Source organism: Bidens hawaiensis, unplaced genomic scaffold, assembly GCF_021521415.1.
Source record: "Bidens hawaiensis isolate Kalapana, Puna unplaced genomic scaffold, B.hawaiensis_p1.1 tig00000284_1, whole genome shotgun sequence".
Classification (NCBI taxonomy): Eukaryota; Viridiplantae; Streptophyta; class Magnoliopsida; order Asterales; family Asteraceae; genus Bidens; species Bidens hawaiensis.
Window position 1 is genome coordinate 2,206,638 of NW_027491022.1, and position 27,279 is coordinate 2,233,916.

Consider the following 27,279-nt stretch of genomic DNA (forward strand, 5'->3'; position numbering starts at 1 on the left):
TGATCCCGCATCCAAATGCTTCAAGGGCTCAATCCGTGTTGTGGTCTCCATCACTTCACTTGGGTCTCCTTCCTTACATCTTTTTTTTTTACAAAATATATCCTAATACATTTTTCTAGTAAAAGAAATGCATCTAATTGTCACACCCTGACTAGCACAATTTGGAAGCGTAAAACGGGAATGTAACAGACACCTTGGTATCAAAACATTATTTATAAAGAAACATTACAAACTAATTTACAATATATAACATTTCCTTGTTTTGTCATCGTTTTGCAGTATAGGTGATACAAACCAAACTAGTTCGTGAACTATACGATCTTACTACCAACTCTTTTGCTTCTATTCACATAGCATCAACCACACATCTTGGGCAAGTAACAGATCACCAAATCATTCCGATTTAGGTACACCTGAAAAGCAGTTTAAAACGGGTCAACTACTAGAATTGGTGAGTTTCACGAGTTTCAAGAAAACAGCAATGAGTATTCACAAGTTAACACTTGTAATCATCAAATAAGTATGTATGTGTGTAAATGATGTAATTATTCTAAGCTACAGTGAAGCCTTGACTGTATGTGCTGCGTGCATCAATTTCCCACGCTCAATCAACCACTGTGGCTCCCCTTCCGCCCACAACATGCCTCGGTAGCTATGTCTAACACTACATAGCCTGCTTGTATAAATATGGTCATGTGCAAACGGCGCTATGTGACACGGCAACAAGGCCGATTTCGTTTGGGTTTGTCAAACCAATAGTACTATTCACAAGCCACCGGCTCGAAGTTAATCACTGTGATCGTGGGGACTTTCGTGTGTTAGCACTTAGATAATTCACATCAATACATGTTTCAGGTATGTATATATAATCAAACATGCTTTTCACCCAAAAAGTTCATAAAACAGTTTAGAAGTGGGGTCATGAAACTCACTATTTAGTAGATAATCAGTAGCACGTCGGTTCGAGGTTTGTATATCTTGCAATCACGTTTTCCTAGAATCAATATTATAATAATATTAATATTTTAATATTATTATAATCTCAATACTAAACTGGGCTGTAAAACTAATCTGGATATAGCTAGAACGCCCAGATAGTGGCAATAGGCTTAGGTTGTGATGTTGTTCAAAGTCTAATACTTAAAACCGAACTTGGCTCAGATTCTCGTTTTCCCAGCTGGGCCAAGTTGTTCGTTTACGCGTTCAGAAAACAGTTATGGGGAAATAAGCTTGGGTAAATGTATTGGTTAATAAAATGATTAAGTTATAAAGAAGGATCACATACTAGGGTGCCGGATTAGCCACGGGGCCCGTTTCCGTTTATTAAGTTTGATTTAAGAATAAACGCGCACAATCTTTCCGGAATGTCCAGGTTTCTCATAGAAAAGTTCGTTTTTACTTAATTAATCCAAAAATATGATTTTTGATCACTCTTGGTGTTCTGATATTCCCGCAGGTTCGTTAGTCGTGAACTTGCCGGTTTTTATGAAAACTGAATTTGTTTAATCTTCAAATTAGCATAATTAATTAACCATTAATCATTAAATTATGAAAATTTAGCCACTTATCAATTAAAATATGTAGATTTATATAAAAATATTTTTGGAATTTTTTACTAATTTATTAATTTATAAAAATTCATTTTATCAGCTATATTTCGCCTGAAAATCGTTCGTTTATCCTAAAAAATTCCACAAAAATTCTAGAATACTAAAATGATGTCCCAAAACAACCTGTATCATTTCCAGATTGTAAAAAGCTCGTGTAATATTCTTTTCGACCTAAATTCGGCTATAAAAATTCACACGAACGCAGATGCACAAAATATCTTTAAACTTCTCCAATTGATCCCAAAATTCATATGCGATCAAAATACATCAATTCTATAAAAATTTCATAATTTTTGAAGTATTTTAGTTATTTTTCCCAAATAAACGTCCCAATTCGGAATTAAATTCGCCAAATATTTTCGGATGGTCGAAAAATTACCAAATTTGAATAGGGACTCAATGACATGGTCCCTGATGTCTCTGAAAAATTTCAAGTCCTAATATTATGCACATCACAACCTTAACCTAAACAGCCCGTAAGCAAGTGTTTCGGCATTACCTTAGCGGTTTTGGTTTGTTTCCGCCATTCTAACCAACTTTTCAAGCTCTTGTGCTCCTCCTATGTAGGCTAGATACAAGTCCTATATCACAAACCAAGCAAATTTCATCAACATAACAGCCTCTCAACTTAGGGTTTCGGTTAGGGTATAAAATCAAACTTTTGAACCGTAAAAACGTCGTTTAAATCCTATAATCCGTGTTTATGGCCAAAAAAGAGTATGATTCTGATTCCTAACCATGTCTACAATTAAAAAATGTTTTTGGACTATTTTTGGGATTTTTTCATGATTAGGAATGATTTTTAGCAATTAAACTATGTTTATATTATATTAAACACACTTTAATATGTACAAAATTTAATTAAAATAAGCAAATACCTAATTTTCTTGACATATAAACTGAAGTACAGCAGAAGCATCATTTACTTTCTGGAAAAAGTGATATCACAAAATATCTATACCTATTATATAATAAAAGTTTGTTATGTGGGGGGGGGGGGGGTAAAACCCTTCTTGCGGACGGAAAGGTGTTTTGGGCCCATTTTGGCCCAACTCATGGATTTGCTGGCCCGTACGTGAAAATCCAAGTCCAAAATTATTTCGGGTTCGGTTTTTGGCGCAAAAAACATATCGGGTGCGTCAAACAGTGCGAAAACGAGTGTTTTTCGGCTAGTTTTGTGTAAATTTATAAAAACATTCTATACGTTTGTAAAAATCGAAAATATTTTCGTGGATCGCTTAAAATATTTCAAATAAGTGTTTGGTAAGTCTTTCTCAGATTAACGGATGATACAATGCTTGGTTTGTAACTATCTTTTGCGTTTTAATCTATAGCGGGTAGTTAAACGAGCATGTTTTCGTTTAACTTGTTTGCTATCGAACTAAGGCCATATTACCAATATTTTAGCTTAGATTAGACGTATCTCACTTATAGATGGCCCCTCGGGATATCTGGGTCATAACCCGACCTGTTCGGTTAATCGTTCGTTTGTTACGCAAAAAGTGTTTACTTGCTTAATCGGTAAATACGTACCGAGGTGTACCTTGTTTTGGCTCAAATGTCACATTCTCCCCCCTTTAGAAAATTTCGTCTTCCAAATTTGATTATTCAACTTTGTCTTTATTTGGAAACAGGTGCGGGTATTTCTTTTTGAATTCGGATTTCCGTTCTCACGTGAATTCGAGTCCACGTTCTGAATTCCCCCGAACTTTGACTAGAGAGATTTTGTTGTGTCTTAATTGTTTTATTTTTCCCTCTAATATTTCCACCGGTTCTTCAACAAAATTCAGTTTTTCATTTATGTTTAAGTCTTTTAATGGCACGATTTCGATTTCGTCAGTAAGGCACTTTTTCAGGTTTGAAATGTGAAAGACATCATGAATAGAACTCAACTCCAAAGGTAATTTCAGTCGGTAGGATACAGGACCGATCTTATAAATTACTTCATACGGTCCAATGTATCGCGAAGCTAGTTTACCGATTTTTCCGAATCGAATAATGCCTTTCCATGGGGATACTTTTAGAAAAACTTTGTCGCCTATTTCAAAGGATAACGGCTTTCTACGAACATCAGCGTAGCTTTTCTGTCGATCTCGGGTGATTTTCAATTAGCTTGTGATTTTACGGATTTTGTCAGTGGTTTCTTGAATCAAGTCAGATCGTGTAATTTGGGTATCTCCCACCTCAGTCCAGCACAAGGGTGATCTACATTTCCGCCCGTACAGTGCTTCATATGGTGCCGCTTGAATGCTACTATGATAGCTATTATTAAACGAAAATTCAACCAGTGGAAGATGTTGATCCCAGTTCCCACTGAAGTCTACACAAGAGCGAAGTAAATCTTCTAAAGTTTGAATGGTTCGCTCAGATTGACCGTCAGTTTGGGGATGGTAGGCGGTACTTAGGTCAATTCGGGTTCCCAAAGCTTCTTGTAAGGCTTGCCAAAAACGAGGGGTGAAATGGCTATCACGATCAGAAATAACTGAAACGAGTACGCCGTGTCGGGATACGACCTCATTTATATAAATGTGAGCAAGTTTTTTGGTTGTGTAAGTGGTTCGGATTGGAAGGAAGTGTGCGGATTTGGTTAGTCGGTCAACTATCACCCATATTGCATCGTTTCCTCCGGAAGTTTTAGGGAGGTGTGTTACAAAATCCATGGTAATTTGTTCTCATTTCCATTGTTGTATTTCCGGTTGGTGCAACATTCCCGAAGGTTTTTGATATTCGGCCTTAACCCTCGCACAAGTTAAACACTTACCGACATACGTGGCTATATCCTTCTTCATACCGGGCCACCAATAATACTCCTTCAAGTCCTTGTACATCTTATATGTTCCAGGGTGAATGGAGTATTTTGACTTATGGGCTTCGTCCATAATCAAGTCACGCAGATTGCTGAAAGTGGTAATCCAAACTCGGTTTTTGTAATATAAAATTTCATCGGTTCTTTCTTCAAAATTTTGTTCGGTCCCATGCAAGTTTTCATCTTCCAAGTGATCTCCTTTCAGAGCTTCGTTTTGAGAAATACGAATTTGTTCGGTGAGACTGGTTTGGACGATCATTCCAAGTGCTCGGAACCGTAGTGGTTTGATCCTGTCTTTTCTGCTAAAAGCATCTGCCACTATATTAGCCTTGCCCGGATGGTATCGAATCTCACAGTCATAATCATTCAACAGCTCTACCCATCTCCTTTGCCTCATGTTTAGCTCTTTCTGGTCGAAAATATGCTGTAGGCTCTTATGGTTGGTGCATGCTGTACATTTTGTCCCATACAAATAGTGCCTCTAGATCTTAAGTGTGAAAATAACCGCACCCAGTTCCAAAACATGGGTGGTATAATTCTTCTCGTGCACCTTTAATTGTCGAGAAGCGTATGCTATGACTTTGCTTCTTTGCATAATTATGCACCCTAAACCTTTCCGAGATGCGTCATAATAAACTACCAAATCATCAGTTCCCTCTGGAAGACTCAGTATCGGGGCTTGGCAAAGTTTCTGTTTTAGCAATTGAAAAGCCGCTTCTTGATCTTCTCCCCACACATAAACGTGATCTTTTTGAGTCAAAACGGTTAAAGGTTGGGCTATGCTCGAAAATTTAGCAATAAAGCGTCGATAATACCCAGCTAAACCCAAAAATTGGCGGATTTCTTTCGGTGACTTTGGGGCTTGCCAATTTTTAATGGCTTCAATTTTGCTCGGGTCTACATGAATACCGTGTCGGTTAACAACATGCCCTAGAAATTGTACCTCTTGTAACCAGAATTCACATTTTGACAGCTTGGCATACCACTTTTCCTGCCTCAACAGCTCGAAAATGGTTCGTAAGTGCTGATCGTGGTCCTCTTTGGTTTTCGAATATATCAAAATGTCATCAATAAACACGATAACGAATTTGTCGAGGTATGGTTTACAAACTAGATTCATAAGATCCATGAAAACTGCGGGAGCATTAGTTAGTCCGAACGGCATAACTAAGAATTCGTAGTGGCCATAACGAGTTCGGAACGCCGTTTTAGACACATCTTCCTCTTGAATTTTAACTTGGTGGTAACCGGATCGAAGGTAAATTTTCGAGAAATAGTTTACCCCTTGAAGTTGATCAAATAAGTCGTCTATTTGTGGAAGAGGGTATTGGTTTTTGATGGTAACTTTGTTTAATTCCAGGTAATCAATACACATTCTAAAACTTCCATCTTTCTTCTTCACAAATAATACCGGTGCTCCCCAAGGAGAATAACTAGGACGTATGAAACCCTTATCCAACAACTCCTGTAACTGGTTAGATAATTCTTGCATTTCAGAGGGTGCCAGTCGATAAGGTGCCTTAGCAATAGGGGCGGATCCTGGGATTAAGTCAATACGGAATTCAACTTGTCGGTTCGGTGGTAATCCAGGTAAATCGTCAGGAAAGACATCGGGGTATTCACGTACAACAGGAATCTCTTCTATGCGTTTCTCATCAGGGTTCTTTATAGTCACGTTTGCCAAAAATGCCATACAACCTTGGCGTAAACATTTCAACACTTTGAGATGAGACATGAGAGGTAAAATCAAACCAGACTTCTTGTGACATTTGAGCCAAAACTAGGTACACCTCAGTATGTATTTACCAATTAAGCAAATAAACGCCTTTTGCATAACAAACGAACGATTAACCGAATGGGTCGGGTTATGACCCAGATATCTCGGGGGGCCATCTATAAGTGATATACGATATATCCAAGCAAAAATATTAGAAATATGGTCTTAGTTTGATAGCAAACAAGTTAAACGGAAATATGCTCGTTTAACTACCCGCTATAGATTTAAACGCGAAAGATAGTTACAAACCAAGCATTGTATCATCCGTTAAGCCGAAAAAGACTTACCAAACAATTACTTGAAATTTTTTAAGCGATCCGTGAAAATATTTTTGAATTTTACAAACATACAATATGTTTTATAATTTTACACAAAACTAGCCGAAAAACACTCGTTTTCGCGCTGTTTAACGCACCCGATAAGTTTTTCGTGCCAAAACCCGAACCCGAACTAAATTTGGACCGGGATTTTCGTATTTGGGCTTGAGAAATAAGAAACTTGGGCCAAAATGGGCCCATGGACCTCCGATCGCAACAGCAGCCACCCCCCCTTTTTATTCTTTCACATTTAAACTAGATCCTAGATATTTTCAACATTATTTTTTTGAAAAATCTGGATACAAACTCTGCTCCAGCCAGAAAACCTTCAAACCCTAAGGTAAAGAGCTTAAATAAGTAACTTTTGTACTTGTTTAAACTTGTTTAATACCATAAAAACATGTCTTGGTTACTAAAAATCATTCCTAACCGTGTAAAATCCTAAAAATGGTCCATAAACATGTTTTGATCATACACATGGTAAGGAACCTGTTTTGATAGTTTTTTTTGCCATAAACACGGATTAAAGGGTTGAAAGACGTTTTTACGGTTCAAAAGTTCGTTTTTGTGCACTAGCCGAAACCCTAGGTTAAGGGCTGTTATGCTGATGAAAATTTTCTTGGTTTGTGATATAGGACTTGTACCTAGCTTGCTTAGAAGCACAGGAACCTGAAAACTTGATTTAAAAGTCGGAAACGAGCCAAACCCGCTAAGGTAATGCCGAAACACTCGCTTACAAACTATTTAGGTTAAAGTTGGGATGTGCATATTTTTAGGACTTGAAAATTTTCAGGGACATCAGGGACCATGTCAATGAGCCCCTGTTCAAATTTTGTAATTTTTTGACCATCTGAGAATATTTGGCGAATTTATTACAGAATTGGGACGTTTATTTGGGAAAAATAGCTAAAATACTTCAAAAATTATAAAATTTTTCTGGGAACTCAGATTTGATGTATTTTGATAACATATGAATTTTGGGATCATTTGTAGAAGTTTAAAGGTATTTTGTTTATTTGCGTTCGTGTGAACTTTTACAGCCGAATTTGGGCCGAAAAGAATATTGCATGAGCTTTTTACCTTCTGGAACTGATACAGGTTGTTTTGGGACATGATTTGAGTATTCAAGAATTTTTGTGGAATTTTTGGAAATTGTATGGGTAAACGGACGATTTTCAGGCGAAATATTGCTGATAAAATGAATTTTTATAAATTAATAATCAGTAAATAAATTCCAGAAATATTTTTATAAAAATCTACATATTTTAATTGATAAGTGGTTAAATTTTCATAATTTAATGATTAACGGTTAATTAATTATGCTAATATGAATATTAAACAAATTCAGTTTTTATAACAACCGGCAAGTTCGCGACTAACGAACCTGCGGGAATATCAAAATACCAAGAGTGATCAAAAATCATATTTTTGAACTAATTAAGTAAAAACGAACTTCTCTATGAAAAACCTGGACAATCCGGATGGATTGTGCGCGTTCCTTCTTAAATCAAACTGAATAAACGGAAACGGGCCCCGTGGGTAATCCGGGACCCCAGTAGGTGATCCTTCTTTATAACTTAATCACTTTATTAACCAATACATTTACCCAAGCTTATTTTCCCATAACTGTTTTCTGAACGTGTAAACAAACAACTTGGCCCAGCTCGGAAAACGGGAATCTGAGCCAAGTTCGGTTTTGTGTATTAGACATTGAACAACATCACAACCTAAGCCTATTGCCACTTTCTGGGTGTTCCAGCTACACCCAGATTAGTTATACGGCCCAATTTAGTATTGAGATTATAATAATATTAAAATATTAATATTATTATAATATTGATAATAGGAACTACTGATATCGGACCGAACAAACCACGAGCTGATACAGTACTGAATATCTACTAAACCGTGAGTTTCATGACCCCACTTTTAAACTGTTTTACGAACTTTTGGGATGAAAAGCATGTTTGCTTATATCTATATACTTATCAGAAACATGTGATGATGTGAATTATCTAAGTGCTAACACACGAAAGTCCCCACGATCACAGTGATTAACTTCTAGCCGGTGCCTTGTGAATAGTACTATTGGTTTGACAAACCCAGGCGGGGCCAGCATGGTTGCTGAGACCTTATCCCGTTTGTACATGTCCATATTTTTACGAACCAGCTATGTAGTGTTAGACATAGCTACCGGGGCATGTTGTGGGCGGAAAGGGGCCACAGTGGTTGATTGAGCGTGGGAAATGGAGGCACGCAGCACGAACAGTCCAGGCTTCACTGTAGCCTAGCATAATTACATCACATACATCATTTACATACATACATACTTATCTCATGATTACAAGTACTGACTTGTGAATTCTCATTACTGTTTTCTTGAAACTCGTGAAACTCACCAACTCTAGTAGTTGACCCGTTTTAAACTGCTTTTCAGGTGTACCTAAATCGGAATGATTGGGTGATCTGTCATTTGCCTGAAGTGTGTGGTTGATGCTATGTGAATAGAAGCAAAGGCGTTAGTAGTAAGAACGTTTAGTTAACGAACTAGTTTTGTTTGTACCACCTAGACTGTAAAACAATGATAGAACGAAGAAATGTAATATAATGTAAATTTATTGATTGTTTATTGGATTACATCGAAACAGAAGGCAAGTGGGCAACAAGCTGCGCCGCTACCCCTTTTTGAATCGCAAAACCCAAAAATCCGACCTGCCTGATTCGAACGAGCGACCTAAGGATGGTTATGATAACACTACAGTCCTCCGCTCTACCAACTGAGCTGAGGTCGGTTTTAATGTTTGTAATGTTTCTTTGTAAACAATGTGTTGATACCAGATGTGTCTGTTACATTCCCGTTTTATGCTTCCGCATTGTGCTAGTCGGGGTGTGACACTTCTCTCCCTGTACTATAATCATCTCACCATTCGAAAAGGGAATTTTAACTATCTTGTCGTTACACACAATCTCTGCCTTATACTTGGTTAACCAGTCCATGCCGACAATAACATCAAAACTTCCTAACTCTACCGGGAGTAGGTCAATAAGGAATGGGTGGTCATTAAGAATAATGGAACAATTTTGGATTATTTGGTTGACAGTTATAGAGTTACCGTTAGCAAGTTCTATAGTATAGGGATTTCTATCGTATAGGGATTTGTTAGTTATTAACTGGCATATTACCCAGGGATATAAAGCTAGTGGAAACAAAGCTTCTATCGGCACCCGTGTCAAATAATACAGAAGGATATTGATCAGTAACAACAAATGTACGTGTTACTACGTTCGGGTCTTGTCGTGCTTCTCCTGACCCGATAACAAACGCGCGTCCTCGAGGCGCACCAGACGTCGATGCTTGGTTCGGTCTAGTAACTGCTCTTGGATTCAACTTGGGGCAATTTCTTCTAATATGTTATGTACTGCCACATTCATAGCAGGCACGGTAGGTGGTTGCAGCTGCAGTTTGCTGGTTAGTTTGTTGGCGGATTGGCTGAGGTCTGGGTGGCTGTGGACGACGAGGTTGAGTTGTTTGGGTTGATCGGTTCACAAATTCTGTACCTTCTCTGCAATTATGGGCATAATGCCCAGTTCGACCACATTTCTGGCATACCGGGAATCCGAATTCTCCCATATGATGGTAATTACATTTATCGCACTTTGGCAAGGGTCCCTTATACCTGTCCTACTTCGTATCGGAACCAGTTATAGCATAATTTCTTATTGTTGGACGTGCACGTTTACTTGTTGACCTTCCTTGTGATCCTGATCCAAAATTGGTTCGCTTCATACCCGATGATTCCCCGGCTATTCTCAACACTCCGCATCTTACCAAGTCAAAAGTCACAATGCCGGCTTGAGTCACGGCATTCTCGAACGATGTGTGACCCATGGAGTTTACCAAACTTCTCACTTCTGGGGCTAAACCCCAAATATAACGTTCAATTCGTTTGTCTTCGGGAGTTACTAACCAGGGTACAGACGAGCCAGTTCATTGAAGCGGTTGGAATACCCTAGGTGATCCGCTCCTTTCATTTCCAGACTCCAGAGTTCATGTTCTAACCTTTGTATTTCATTCTTTGGGCAAAAATGTTCTAGCATCAATGTTTTGAGTTCAGCCCATGTCATGCGATTGACCGTATCTTTTCCTTTTATTTGCACCGTAGTATTCCACCACATTATTGCGTGATCAGTAAACGTAGAGGCAACATACTTGACAATGCTTTCCGGTGGACAATTGCTGATATTGAGGAGAGATTCAGTCTTTTCGATCCATTTGATTAACCCGTTTGGCCCGTCAGTGCCCTTAAAGTCAATCGGTTTACAGGCCATAAAGTTTTTGATCGAATATTCCCTTTGAGGGGGATTAGGGTTGTTATTGTTGTTGTTTGGGTTCGATGGAAGATTATTTTTGTTGACATTATTTGTATCCGGTGGGGGATTATTGGCATTGGGAGGGGCATTGTATTAGGTGGGGATTATTATTTGTGTCTGTTTCAGTGTTGGTTGGAGGAGCATTATTAATCGGTTGTTGGTTTGTTTGCATATTTGCGTTTACACCGGCAGTCACCTGTGTTACAATAAGTGGAATTACTGCCTACATTTGCCGAGCAATCATCTCGGCTATTTCTGCCTCAGTCATGGGGGTTGGTTTCTTTGGGGCCATTCCATAATGACAAACAAATGTAAGCCAATTAATACTAATTCCACTCTACAGCACTGTGTAACAATAATCACAATAAATGTTGTACAGGTCAACCAGATAACATACTGACATTTCACGAATTGTTCTGTACATTGATAGTAAGAGGTACATAGACTTAGCCTGATAAAGGCCAGTACTTGCATGTATATATCAAAAGCTGTCACTAAGTGACTGTTAGACTTAACCCTGACGTGCTTGTATTAATGTACAAAATTGTGCCCCATGTTAACATAACATACTACTATATACATACATGAAGTATCCAAAGATCACGTACACATATCTGTAACATCCTGCATCTATCCGTACAAACGATAGAGTAACCACTAACAAAAAAAAAACAACACCATAATCATCCGGTAACAGTTCCACAGTCGAACTGTCACCCTATCCAAACACCAACGGTGGTAGGCATCTGACTGCTGCAAGTTCAGTACTATCTGATGTAACGTCGATAGGCACTGGGTCACGTCCCTCCTTTCCTGGTTAATGTTAGCTATGGCTATCAAGTGGTCTATCACACGGTCAGTCAGGACAGCCATCCAAGAGTTGTTTCCTTCGTTTGGGAGATCAGGGCGAGGAGTAGGTATACTCAACGAACGGGAAGTATCCGCTCTAGGACGGGAAGGTCCTCTCCAGTAGTGGGTAGATCTAAATGGAATCGAGGTAGGGTCAATCAGGGTTACAATACGAGCAATCCGTCGGACTCGTGCAGCAGCTGAAGTAGTCGGAGATTGGTGGACAGGTGGAGTAGGTGATCTGACTATTCTAACAGGTGAACGATACTGACTGGTAACTTCGTTTTGACCTCTGTATGGTGACCTAGGTGGATAACTATCTCATCTGTAGCCGGATAGGTCAGGCACGTTTCTAGGTAGCTCTCTGCATATCACTTCCTCTTCAATCTCTACTCATTCTCCTCCGGATCCTCTTCTGGGTCCTCCTCTGATTCCTCCTCTGGATCCTCCTCTGATTCCTCCTCTGGATCCTCCTCTTCAACAGAGATTACCGGTTCTTCTTCTGGTACGTAGTCGTTATTCCTTGACATGACTCTGCACAAAGGTTAGTTATAAGAATAATATCTATTGCTAGCGGTAACTATTATCGAGGAGATTAGTTAATTAAGCCAAATTTAATATTAATTATATTAGAATATAATATTTGTTTTATTAATATTTTAATTTTAATTATTATTAAAATCAATACTGAATATAAATGAATATAATATTCATAATAAAATTTACCGTCATCAACAGTATCATACGTACACGTATTCATACACTTTGTTCCAAATAAGCACGTATGAGTGTTACATATATACATATACTTACACATTACCTTTCATACACATATGTTGCCACTTTTACCTAACCACATGTTCCGCGACTTCTCCCCGAATTCCCTCGTACAAGCAAGTATGTTATTATGTTCCGGACCATAATAACTCACTTGCCCAACAAGTTCATCCTGGCATCCATCAGTATATAATATTAATTTATTATTTAAATATTTCCCAGAGTTAATCAAGCCTACGGTTATATTTTAGGTACCCTAAGGGATAACCTAATTCTTTATAACCAATGGCTCTTATACCAACTTCTGTCACACCCCGACAAGCACAATGGGGAAGCGTAAAACGGGAATGTAACAGACACCTCTGGTATCAACACATTATTTATAAAGAAACATTACAAACTAATTTACAATATATTACATTTCCTTGTTTTGTCATCGTTTTACAGTCTAGGTGATACAAACCAAACTAGTTCGTTAACTATACGATCTTACTACCAACTCTCTTGCTTCTATTCACATAACATCAACCATACACCTTGGGCAAGTAACAGATCACCAAATCATTCCGATTTAGGTAAACCTGAAAAGCAATTTAAAACGGGTCAACTACTAGAGTTGGTGAGTTCCACGAGTTTCAAGAAAACAGAAATGAGTATTCACAAGTTAATACCTGTAGTCATGAAATAAGTATGTATGTATGTAAATGATGTAATTATGCTAAGCTACAGTGAAGCCTTGACTGTATGTGTTGCGTGCATCCATTTCCCACGCTCAATCAACCACTGTGGCTCCCCTTCCGCCCACAACATGCCCCGGTAGCTATGTCTAACACTACATAGCCTGCTTGTATAAATATGGTCATGTGCAAATGGCGCTTTGTGACACGGCAGCCAGGCCGATTCCGTTTGGTTTTGTCAAACCAATAGTACTATTCACAAGCCAACGGCTCGAAGTTAATCACTGTGATCGTGAGGACTTTCGTGTGTTAGCACTTAGATAATTCACATCAATACATGTTTCAGGTATGTATATATAATCAAACATGCTTTTCACCCCAAAAGTTCGTAAAACAGTTTAGAAGTGGGGTCATGAAACTCACTATTTAGTAGATAATCAGTAGCACGTCGGTTCGAGGTTTGTATAACATGCAATCACGGTTTCCTAGAAACAATATTATAATAATATTAATATTTTAATATTATTATAATCTAAATACTAAACTCGGCTGTATAACTAATCTGGGTATAGCTGGAACGCCCAGAAAGTGGCAATAGGCTTAGGTTGTGATGTTGTTCAATGTCTAATACTTAAAACCGAACTTGGCTTAGAGTCCCGTTTTCCCAGCTGGGCCAAATTGTTCATTTACGCGTTCAGAATATAGTTATGGGGAAATAAGCTTGGGTAAATGTATTGGTTAATAAAATGATTATGTTTTAAAGAATGATCACATACTGGGGTCCCGGATTAGCCACGGGCCCGTTTCCGTTTATTCAGTTTGATTTAAGAAGAAACGCGCACAATCTATCCGGATTGTCCAGGTTTCTCATAGAAAAGTTCGTTTTTACTTAATTAATCCAAAAATATGATTTTTGATCATTCTTGGTGTTCTGATATTCCCGCAGGTTCGTTAGTCGCGAACTTGCCGGTTTTTATAAAAACTGCATTTGTTTAATCTTCAAATTAGCATAATTAATTAACCGTTAATCATAAAATTATGAAAATTTAGCCACTTATCAATTAAAATATGTATATTTTTAGAAAAATAATTCTGGAATTATTTACTGATTTATTAATTTATAAAAATTCATTTTATCAGCTATATTTCGCTTGAAAATCGTCCGTTTATCCCAAAAAATTTCCAAAAATTCCACAAAAATTCCTGAATACTAAAATTATGTCCCAAAACAACCTGTATCATTTCCAGAATGTAAAAAGCTCGTGCAACATTCTTTTCGGCCCAAATTCGGCTATAAAAATTCACACGAACGCATATGCACAAAATATCTTTAGACTTCTCCAATTGATCCCAAAATTCATATGTGATCAACATACATAAAATATGAGTTCCCAAAAAAATTTCATAATTTTTGAAGTATTTTAGTTATTTTTCCCAAATAAATGTCCCAATTCGGTAATAAATTCGCCAAATATTCTTGGATGGTCAAAAAATTACCAAATTTGAACAGGGACTCAATGACATGGTCCCTGATGTCACTGAAAAATCTCAAGACCTAATATTATGCACATTATAACCTTAACCTAAACAGCCCGTAAGCGAGTGTTTCGGCATTACCTTAGCGGTTTTGGTTCGTTTCCACCTTTCTAACCAACTTTTCAAGCTCTTGTGCTCCTATGTAGGATAGATACAAGTCCTATATCACAAACCAAACAAATTTCATCAACATAACAGCCTCTCAACTTAGGGTTTCGGTTAGGGTATAAAATCAAACTTTTGAACCGTAAAAACGTCGTTTAAACCCTATAATCCGTTTTTATGGCCAAAAAAGAGTATGATTCTGATTTCTAACCTTGTCTACAATCAAAAAAATGTTTTTGGACTATTTTTGGGATTTTTTCATTGTTAGGAATGATTTTTAGCAATTAAACTATGTTTATATGATATTAAACACAATTTAATATGTACATAATTTAATTAAAATAAGCAAATACCTAATTTTCTTGACATATAAAATGAAGTACAGCAGAAGCATCGTTTACTTTCTGGAAAAAGTGATATCACAAAATATCTATACCTATTATATAATAAAAGTTTGTTATGTGGGGGAGGGGGGGTAAAACCCTTCTTGCGGACGGAAAGGTGTTTTGGGCCCATTTTGGCACAACTCATGGATTTGCTGGCCCGTACGTGAAAAGCCAAGTCCAAAATTATTTCGGGTTCGGTTTTTGGCGCGAAAAACATATCGGGTGCGTCAAACAGTGCGAAAACGAGTGTTTTTCAGCTAGTTTTGTGTAAATTTATAAAAACATACTATACGTTTGTAAAAATCGAAAATATTGTCACGGATCGCTTAAAACATTTCAAATAAGTGTTTGGTAAGTCTTTTTCGGCTTAACGGATGATACAATGCTTGGTTTGTAACTATCTTTTGCGTTTAAATCGAGAGCGGGTAGTTAAACGAGCATGTTTTCGTTTAACTTGTTTGCTATTGAACTAAGGCCATATTACCAATATTTTAGCTTATATTAGACGTATATCACTTATAGATCCCCCCCCCCCCCCCCGGGGATATCTGGGTCATAACCCGACCCGTTCGGTTAATCGTTCCTTTGTTACGCCAAAAAGTGTTTATTTGCTTAATCGGTAAATACGTACTGAGGTGTACCTTGTTTTGGCTCAAATGTCACACTAATCTACTTATTATTACAAACCAAATGAATGAATAAATAGATTACAAACCCAAATAAACATTACAACCTTATCGAATGAACAAACAACCACTTGAATGAACAAACACATCAACACAATTATTCAACCGAACACAAGGCCATGGCTAGGTTATGAACATCTATCACACATCCAAATATGCAATAATCACAAGACCAAAAAATGGTTCCCCTTTGACCCTAAAATTTCGGCCCAAACTTTAACCAAACTGAAAGTTTCGGGTTTTGTCCAAACAACACAATCAATCATCCAAATGACTTAGTTTTTCAAGATTAACACATGCATGTAAAGTATAACCTTGAAAAACCATGGGGTACCGAGCCCTAATAATACTCGAGGAATGTAGGGCGTAATGCTCTTTATAACGTAAGATATGAAAGTAAGTTAATACAAAAGAAAGTATGAAAGTATGAAAGTATGAATGAAAGAATATAAGTTTATGTGTATTGTATAGTGTATGATTAACTAGAACTCACTCAGCGTAGCTGACTTTTAGTATGCACGCAGGTGAGTAGAATGAGACAGCTAGCTTGAGCGGGCACATGGTGGGCGAATAGGAGACTGGCATCTGAAGACTCAAGATGTTTTAATGTAATTGACGTTTATTTTGAAAGACAAGAATGTTTAATTAAGGCAAGTTTTGGATTGCTGTAACGTTTCATGAAAGTTTTTATATTCCGCGAAAGTTTTAATGAACTCTGATTTGTAAGAACTGTGTTTATGAGTAAATCCGACGCTAAAGTAGGGCTACCGGGTTCGGGGCCTTACATTTCATTGTCTACCTCCAACCGAGCACACATATTGTGCCTCTTCTCGAATTTAAGGCCATCAGTTCTGCAAAATAATAAGAATAGTCAGTACAAATAAATGCATAAACGATAGTTGAGGTTTGTTAAAGAGGAATGGTGTCTTCAGTAACCTGTTCCGTAGTAATATGCGTACCTACACAATTCAAACAAACAGTCAGTAATCAGTCAATAGAAACCCTAATTTCGAGACATGGGGTTACGATAACGATAATCGATATCTTACCAAGGTCGAAACAGAGCTAATGGCTGTATTCGAAGTAGTATAAAGCACAGATAGAAAATCTCGAGTAAACAGGTGATGCACGAGCAAGACGGTTTTTCAATTAGGTTTAAATCGGGAGAGAAAATGTGTGAAAAAGTTTTTAAGTCCCCCTTTTATACCTCACGTTTGGTTGGTACAGTAGAATTTTGTCATCTAGTGCACGGCAGTTGTCATTAAATTCAAATTAATTGTACCTCCCGTGCTCGAGCATACAGCCAAAGATAGCTTTTTCCAATATACTCGGGTACATATTGTAGTACATGCTCGACATTCAAAGAAAATTGGTTTAAATGTTCATTAATGGTTTGCTTGAAAGTAAGTATACTCGAGTGATAGTTAGAAAAAGTTTATCCTTGTGAGATATTTCATCACTGTGTTCGAGTACACCCATGCTCGAGACCCTTAACTAATATCTTTGCCAACTAATGTGAAGTCGCAGATGCTCGCGTATAAGGTTATACTCGTGAAAACAAGTATGCTCGAGCAACTTAAACATTTTCTAACCCTAAAAACATATGCTCGAAGTATATAAGAATAATCAGTTAATCATTTATACTCGAGACACATTCCAAACACCTCAACTCTTATTCGAACAAACTTAGATAATCCTGTGAACACCTATGCTCGGAGAGTATATGTATGCTCGACAATACTTAATTTATCATGTGATCATATTTGCTCGAAAGGCTACATATGAGATATCTATGCTCGAAACAAAGAAAGTATACAGAGCATATCATTATGCTCGAAGAGCAACAAATGAGATATCCATGCTCGAAACACTTGGGAAAGGTTTCCGAGCATATCATTGTGCTCGAAGAGCAACAAATAACACATACAACTCAAAAGTAAGCTCGAAGTACACTCTAATACTTAGACCATACTCGAAATTACATAGAACAAAACAGATTGCATTTGTGAACACATCATCATTTGTCTAGCAGACTAGACAAATACCACACTCAAACTTTGCTTAACACAAATAGATATATCATTTGAACCCCTGTTTTTTATTTAAGCATAAGTTTAAGGTGAATAAGAGATCAAAATCCTGTTAAAATTCATTTCATACCATTTTGGAGAGATCTCAACATGGGATCAGATTGTCCAAAATCTTTCACACCAATTCATAGTCAGCCTTATTATGATCTAAGTCAGGTTGACATTGGGTAGTATCACTTTGCATGATTATCATAACATTTGTGATCTGCTTAAAATTCAATTGAAGCATTAGTGAAGAATGGTTACATTTTGGACTTCAGGTTGTTCCTTATCTCTTCTTAAAGCTTATTTAGCTTTCTTCAATCACCCCAATTTGACTTCAACCCCCTGATGCCTTGGTCAAAATTTGTTTTGATGAGCATTTTATTTAAATATAGATATATATATCAAACTATAAGGTTGAACGTTGGACTTACATGCCATCCGGACTTACATGCCTTAAATTCAGAGTGTTTAGGACTTATTTGTATGCCCCACCCTTGTAGTTCCCTTAGTGCCCTTTGAAGTCATGATCTGTTAGTACACGGTATACTATTTTTGAATCATTTTTCTCTTTCTATATTTTTCTTTTCCGTTCTTTTATTTTTGATAAGCTTTTGTATAGCAATACTTTTAAATCTGCTCAGATACTTTGTAAATAAATTTTGCGTGACCAAAACACCAACAGGCTTGTGTATGATTGGATAATTGCCTTTCTGCCTATCATTCGTTGAGATATACAAAGAAACATACCTTGGTCTTCAAATGAGTCACCACAACAGACTTAACATGATCATTATACTTGTATCAATTATGTGATTACACTCATGAAAAGATACCATACAAAATGTCAATTTATTGATCAAAGATCCTTTAAGCCTATAATCCATGGGTTAGGAGTTTAAACAATATACTATCATTTCCCAAAAGTTTGATTCAATCTCCACATAAAACATTTTAAGCTTTTTCAAAGCTTGGAACTGAATAATAGTATTATCATTTCTCTTATGTGTTCACCGAAAATTGTTTGCTTAGTCAAAAAATCATTTATGTGACAAAAAGTAATCCCCGAATCCCATCGCAACTGGAACAGACGCAGATAGAGACGAAACCTAATCATCTAATTATACAAGAGGACGATAGGGACAAAACCTCTACTAGCGCCCTAGTCAAACAGAAACGAGGCTTAAACCTCAAGAAGTAAAAGGAAAAGAACCTAGAGTGATAGCATGCTACTCCTCAGCTAAACAATTACGCGCAAAGCAGGTCGAGAGGATAAGAAACGAACGGGAGAATTTAAGGACCGAGATGAACTATAACGCTAACGACACGAGCATTAGCCATATCTTATCCCTACAAAGACAGAACCCAAACACAGTCAAGCACAAGTAGCATTTAGAACATGGTAGGTAACAGTAAACTTCTAATAACGTTGATAAAGTGTTATTAATTGTTTACCTTACCCGCCATCCTAAGCACCCCTGCCCCTAACCATATTAGCATACCATCTAACACATAAGCAATTATACACATAATGAAATTCTAAAACTGAATGACTAAACAATTAAAATTACCTCTTGGCGTGCAGCTACTCGCGGTTGGCATTTCTAGTCTTTTCTTTTAAAGTTCGAGTCCAAGCATTAAAAATGCTTGGATCCCTCGAACCATGGCTCTGATACCAACTTGTAAGAACCCAAACCCCGGGAATCCTACAGTTGGTCATCATATCCAAAAATTCTAAAAAATTTAAAGCCAAACAATTTCATCTTATTAAAATCGTCTCAGAGTAATAAACAGCGGAATAAGGAATATCAAAATTTCCAAAACCGGGAAAATGTGATTTTAAACCCAAAGCAATTCATTTTATTTTAAAACCTATTCAAACTATATAATCAGCGGAAAATCACAAGTACTAAAACAAGTTCCCCAAATGCGGGAATGATGCCCAAAACAAACTTTAGTTATATCTAGTAATAGTTAAAAAGAAATAGTGTTCATTATTGAAATCCCCGACTAGATATGCCTTCAACCATCCAAGTAGTCTCGAGCACGTCCAAGCGATAAGCATCCTCCTCTAAACCTGAAACTCACACTAACATACACACAAAGTCAGCTTGAGCTGAGTGAGTTCAAGTTTAAATAATTGACATTTAAATAAATCATTCCAAGTGTTTAAATATAAAAACGGGAACTGGACAGTTAGGCCATAATAAACAATAATAAGTCATTCTTATACATCTATATAATTATATCCCTATACTTAACATCCAAGTAATAGCATCAGGGTCGAGCACACGTACAACCCAAACACGTAATATCCAAGTAATAACGTCAGGGTCGAGCACACGTACAACCCAAACACATAATAACATTCCATCCGATGGTGATAATGCCATACGTGCCTCCCCCCTTATGGGATTTCCAGGGCCCGCCACAGAATTTTATAACCTGAGTAGTATAGTTTGGCCCGGCTAAGATCACCATCCATCCGTATGCAAACGCAAAGTAGGCATACGCAAACATCCTTAGTCGATAACGACTAATTAACATCGCCAATTATTGGCCATAAAGTAATGCATGTATAAACATGCGTGTATGTGTGTGTGTGTGTGTATATATTTCATTCCAAAATATATCATAATGAAAGTAAGCCTATGGTCATAAGGTAACACATGCGTATACATACATAAATATCATCTCAAGACATGCTATGATACAAGTAAGCTTATAAACTTGAGCCTTGGCCATAAGTAATATATATAACCTTAAGGAATATATGACCCTAAACGAGTCTCAAATATCCTAAGGCAAAGAATATAATTCACACATATTTTCATGAGCCCACAAACACAAGTAAGGCCATGTAATACCATCAATTAGTTTAAACGAGTAAAAATCGGGTAAAGTTGTAATATGGTGTGTATGCTAGCCCAAAACGTAAAAATGTAAGAAAGGGCATTATGAACTCACCTGACACGAGGCACCAAGTCACCACGAGCTAGAGGGCCCCTAAGTAATTCCACAACTCACGTGCCTATCGGATTATATACAATAGTTACTAACGGCACCGAAGGGACTCGTTTATCGTACGAGGAGTTCTAATATGGTTCAAGTTACCTAGAGCCTCACCAAGTTCAATTAAAACAGCCCCCGGGGCCTTATATTTACCAAAACGACCCATAGTTACTCCCGAGAACAAAGAATTCCCAAATTACCCCCCGGAAGCACTAGATGAGACTAATATGCGCGTTTAAGAGTTGTTTAGGCACTTAACATCCAACTCAGCCCCGTGTGGACCTAATTTGATAAATTCACAGCCAACAAATCCACACGACACTACACGAGTTGAATGGGTCGGTAACTCACAAGCACAACGCACCAACTATTCAATAAACGCGAATACGCGTTGTACCGACCCGTTTGAGTAACCGACAACCAATTCAGCCCCAATACTTATAAAAATAATTTTCCAACAGTCCGTAAGCCGAACCGAAGTCACCTGAACTGAATTGGTCATTAATTACTTCAACACTCGCGTTAAACGCAACAATTCACTATTCTAGACAACCGAATCCTAACTTTCAATCTACCACTAGTTGACCAATCAAACGAGCACCAAAGTGCAATATTTACCAGAGTTTAATAAATGTATTAGGTTTATAAAGATGTTTTTATTATATTTTTCTAGTGGATACAAAAATCATAAAAATTCCTCCAACACAGAAAGGTACGTTCAGCTATTGCATTGCGCAGCAAAAGTGTTTTATTTGTTGAAAAATCATTACCAGACCAAATTAAACAATTCCAATTGGGTTGTAATATTAACTCAAAATATGAAGTTCCAGAAGCGAAACCAACCAATTTGGACTTGTAGAAAAAGAGCTATGATGTTGGGAAGACAGACCAGAATCCGTCACCCCAAAAATTACAAATTATACCATCAGCTTTGACACACGTTTTTATAAAATCATAAAAACCATTCAAATCTCGTCCAAAAATTACAAATTATACCTTACTGGAAATTAGACGCAAAGTAGAATATCATGGAATCAAGAATCGATCAAAAAAATCAATTTTCATCGAGTTACAGACCAAACAATAAACAAGTACGAATCTGTCAGCAACTGTTTTAATCAAAACTCAAACCCTAATATGATTACGACATCTCTAGAACGATTTAATGGTGAAAAAGGCATCCCTTGATGTAGTACTAACCTGGAATTGATTGAATATGGATTGGAATTGGCTGAATGAGGAATCAAAACGTGATGGGTGTGGCTGCAAAAATCACCGATCGCAACAAGTCTTGGGGCAGCCTAAGGGTTAACAAGGTTTGGGTAGTTTACATAATGAGCCCCTCCACTTGCAATATGAGAAGTCTTGAGCCAAGAGTTAAATAATTAATCTTTTAAGAATGACCAAGAGGCCCCTCAAGTTGAAAGATCAAATCCCGTTTAACATACAAACTCTACACACGTGCATGTCGTTAAACGTGCATGTAAACTACCCGTTTAACAAGGTTTGGGTAGTTTACATAATGAGCCCCTCCACTTGCAATATGAGAAGTCTTGAGCCAAGAGTTAAATAATTAATCTTTTAAGAATGACCAAGAGGCCCCTCAAGTTGAAAGATCAAATCCCGTTTAACATACAAACTCTACACACGTGCATGTCGTTAAACGATAATTAGTGGGTGCTGCAAACTAATCTAGTCATTTAAGTTACCAGAGGTGATGTCTTGAGCAAAAGGATGGACAAACGGACTTTTAAAATGTATTAAAAGGCTCCTATATTAGAAAGATGAAATCCCGCCTTTTAAACAAAAATTTGTAAACGATCGAGCTGATTAACAAAATTTACGGGCGTTACATCACTCAGTTTTGAGTGATCTTTCACTCCAATCACACAAGTATTTTATCGAGCAAACTTGAAATTTATCATGTCAATGCGTGTGCTCGACAGACTTAGCTCAAATTTGTCATTTCAATGCATGTGCTCGTTGTACTTTTATGTAGTTTCATTTTGCTCGAGTACAAGACATGTGCTCGAAATACATAGAAATGATTCAAGACACTGTCATTGTGCTCGAGCCACAGACATGTGCTCGAAAGACAAGAAATGCTTTCAAGACATATTTTCATGCTCGAATATTAGATACATGTCACTTGTGCTCGAAATACTTGAAAATTTTCAAGTATGATTGTCTGTGCTCGAGGAGCAATAAACACAACTCCAAGCACAAATCCATGCTCGAAATACTTAAAACTACAAAATATATCCTGTATGCTCATAATTAAGTACCAGACACAAGAATAACACAGATATATCAATTTTCAAACAAACAATTAAATATACATGATTCAATCAATCAACATTGTCATTCAAGCATACACCGAATCATGCAACTTATCACAGTGAGCAACAAAACATAGTCAGTAAGCCCTCACCTAAGCACACATCATCAATCAAATTTCATCAGCATTTATCATACATAGGCATTTTAACAGAAAGTGAAACCTGGTCTTATCTAATGGTTTGGTGAACAAGTCAGCCAAGTTATCAGTTGTGCCTACCCGTTTCATTTCTATTAAGCCTTTTTAACTACAGTTCCTAATAAAGTGATGCCTAATTTAAATGTGCTTAGTTTTAAAGTGTTGCACTAGATTTTTAACTATGAACATGGCAGCAGTGTTATCAATTAAGATAGGGGTAGGTAAGAAATTCAGGCCATAGTCCAGCAGTTGATTTTGTATCCATAAAACCTATGCAGAGCAAGCAGATGCAGCAATGTATTCAGCTTCAGCGGTTGAGATAGACACTGTAGTCTGTTTTTTACATTGCCAAGACACCAACCTGTTTCCTAGAAACTGGCAGCCTCCTGAAGTTGATTTCCTACTCATGTTGCAACCATCATAGTCGCTGTCTGTATAGGCTATCAAATCAAAAGAAGGGTTCTTTGGGTACCAAATCCCCAAATCTGGTTTTCCTTTAAGATATCTGAATATCCTCTTCATAGCTAGCATGTGGGAGACTTTTGGATAGACTTAAAATCTTGCACAGACACACACAGCAAACATAATATCTGGCCTAGATGTTGTTAGATACATCAAAGATTCTATCTTGGCCCTATACTCATGCTGGTCCACTGGCTCTCTCTTCTCATCATGTACCATCTTCTCATGTGTGTCTATTGGTGTGGACACTGTCTTGTAATTATGGCACTTGAATTTGTTGAGAATGTCTTGAACATATTTTTATTGATTAATGAAGATGCCATCTGCCTTCTGTTGTACTTGAAGCCCAATGAAGAAATTCATTTCTCCCATTGACTTCATCACCTGTTCAAAGTGCTAACACATTTGTTTGTTTGTTGAACCAAAGATGATGTCATCAACATGCACTTGTAAAAGTAGGAGATCTTTCTTCCATCTCTTGTAAAACAGAGTCTTGTCTATGGCTCCACTATAGAATCCATTGTCCAACAGATGATTTAACAGCTCATCATACCAAGCTCGAGGAGCTTGATGTAATCCATACAATGCTTTACTGAGCTTGTACACCTTGTTGGGATGGATTGGATCTTCAAATCCAGGTGGTTGTGCCACATAGACTTCTTCATCTATCTTTCCATTCAGAAATGCAGACTTTACATCCAATTGATAGACTTTGATGTTCATGTATGCAACATAAGCTAGAAAGATTCTGATGGCTTCTAGTCTTGCAACAGGAGCAAAAACTTCTTCAAAGTCCACTCCTTCTTGTAAGCACCCAAGAGCCACCCGCCTTGCTTTATTCTTAATGACAATTCCTCTTTCATCCTTCTTGTTTATGAAAACTCACTTGGTTCCAATTTCATATTTTCCTCTGGGTTTGTCAATCAAATCCAAGATATGTAAGTCTCTGAACTGAGCCAACTCTTCATGCATAGCTTCCACCCAGCTGTTGTCTTTCAAAGCTTGATTTATGTTCTTTGGCTCAACTTGTGACAGGAAACATGCATAAAGACATATGTTTGTGCAACATCTTGAAAATACCACATTCAAGTATTGGGCTAAAAATGACAATTCTAAAACTTAAAGGGGTTAAAATGAAAATTTTGAGTTTCCAGACCCATCGCGCTACGCGATGGGTGGAAAGATTTAATCATTGCACTACGCGATGCCATTCCTAGAAATTCTGAAAAAAGGGGGCACCGCGCTACGCGATGGTCCAGGATCAAAAGGGCATCGCGCTACGCGATGACCCCATTAAGCAAACCAGTGACACGTGGTTAACCACATGTCAACACGTGGCACTTCCTGGTTAATTGCGGTGTCGCACTACGCGATCGCCCTGGGAAAAGACCATCGCGCTACGTAATGGCCTTCAAAACTTCGCCTATAAAAGGGGGCTACAGGATTAAACCCCATTCATCACAATTTCACACTTACAACCACCCACTTAGTGTTGGGAAGCGTGCTAGCTTTGCCGAGAAGTTCCGAGGTCCGTTTTCTTGAAGTTCGTGCGAGAATTGGAGTTCTAACTCGTCGTAGATCAGTTAAACGAATAGGAAACAAGGTTCTACCAATCAAGCTGGCATTCTGTATTAGTATTAACATTCCCGAGTACTTATTAAGGTAGGGGTTCTGCCTAAATATTATTTTATATGGCTTAGATCATAGTTAGGGGTATAGCCCAAAACCTTGATCATCATTATTATGATTATAAATGCAAAGGTTATAGTTAAAATGATGTTTCTTCATGATTAAGAAACATAAGCTTTTATATACAAGCAGATATAGTAGTTTCTTCACAACTAAGAAACGTAAGATTTTACATACCAGGGTTATAGTCAATTCAATGTTTCTTCTTGACGAAGAAACTAATCAATAGATGTTTCTTTATGAAAAAGAAACTCAACACATGATTTTTAAACAAATGAAAAGACCACGAGTATAAATATTTTATTCAAACAAATGATTAGTCAAGGTTTAAAGCTATCAAAACTAGACTAAAGGTCTGTAGCTGGATCAAGAGACGATCCGGGTATTTATATAAATCTATTTTGTTATAGATCAGTCCCATTCATTCACAAGGGTTTTCAAACGAGATCACCACATCATTCAGAAAAGACAATCACAATCACAGGTGAATACGTTAAACCTTTTACAGTCAGATAAACGGGTTGTTTATCTTAAACAGTCAGTCAAATATGAGATTACGTGATCTCTACATTTTAAGAGATTACGTGATCCCTAAGTTACAAGGTAGATAATAAAAGCAACTCAGACCGAGTACACATGTGTCTGGATCCAAACATATTTGTCAAGGCTACGTAGGCGCAGGCTAACAAACATAACGAAAGTTCTCCAATGAGGCATCAGTTCTTGGAGAACCATAATTGTGGGTGTATGGCAATGGCACAAGTTCCCAGAAATAAGAGAAGTTTCTGCTGAGTTTGTTTCAAACTATCTTGTCAGTCAAATGTTTTCAGAGTCAACGATTCACCAGCATATAGCTGAAATATTTTTCCCTCATTACAGGAAAGCAAGTATAGCACAGATAGCAAGGGATAGGAGTCACTCTTGGAGATAGATGCTCGCAGATAGAGATGGCTCAATTTTTAATAAATAAAATATTCTAAACAAGAATAAACAAAGGTTTGTAAATCAAATACTTGAATATTTATTATTCAAGAGGTTTTCAAAATAAATTAATATAATCAAAGATTTCCGCTAATAACCCACAACTCTGATATATTTTCAAAACAGGTACCAACTACGGGTGTCACGCCTAGGCCCTAAGTCAGGGTGTGACAGGTTGGTATCAGAGCCATCGTTCTTAGCGAATTAGGTATTGAGTATACCTAGGCTTTGAGCAGAAATAAGATTATGCTGAAAATATTAAATTAATAATATTAATTGATATAGTCATTAAATGATTAGATATAAGATTCAATCTTATCATAGCGATATTGCTAGGTACTTGAATAAAAGTATTTGAAGCATAAATAAAACTATTACGGATAAGATAGGAACACGATCCTATTTCCAATCTAACATCGTACAGATGTCTGATCGTCAATCCAGCTGAGGTTCATTTCATCCTCCGTCAGGTAAAGGAAAAGGGCCTATAGGGACAGCTTTACTTCCAATCCCAATATCTAGTAGTGAAGACTCGTATCAGACCTCAATGGAAGAAAATTCTAATTCCTTCGATTCCAATATCCCACTAGCCCACATCATTCGAAGACAAGGTGTGCGAGGAACAGGATCAGGTGGATCAAGTAGATCCCAGAAATCAATAAAGTCAAAGGGAAAAGGAATAATGATTGA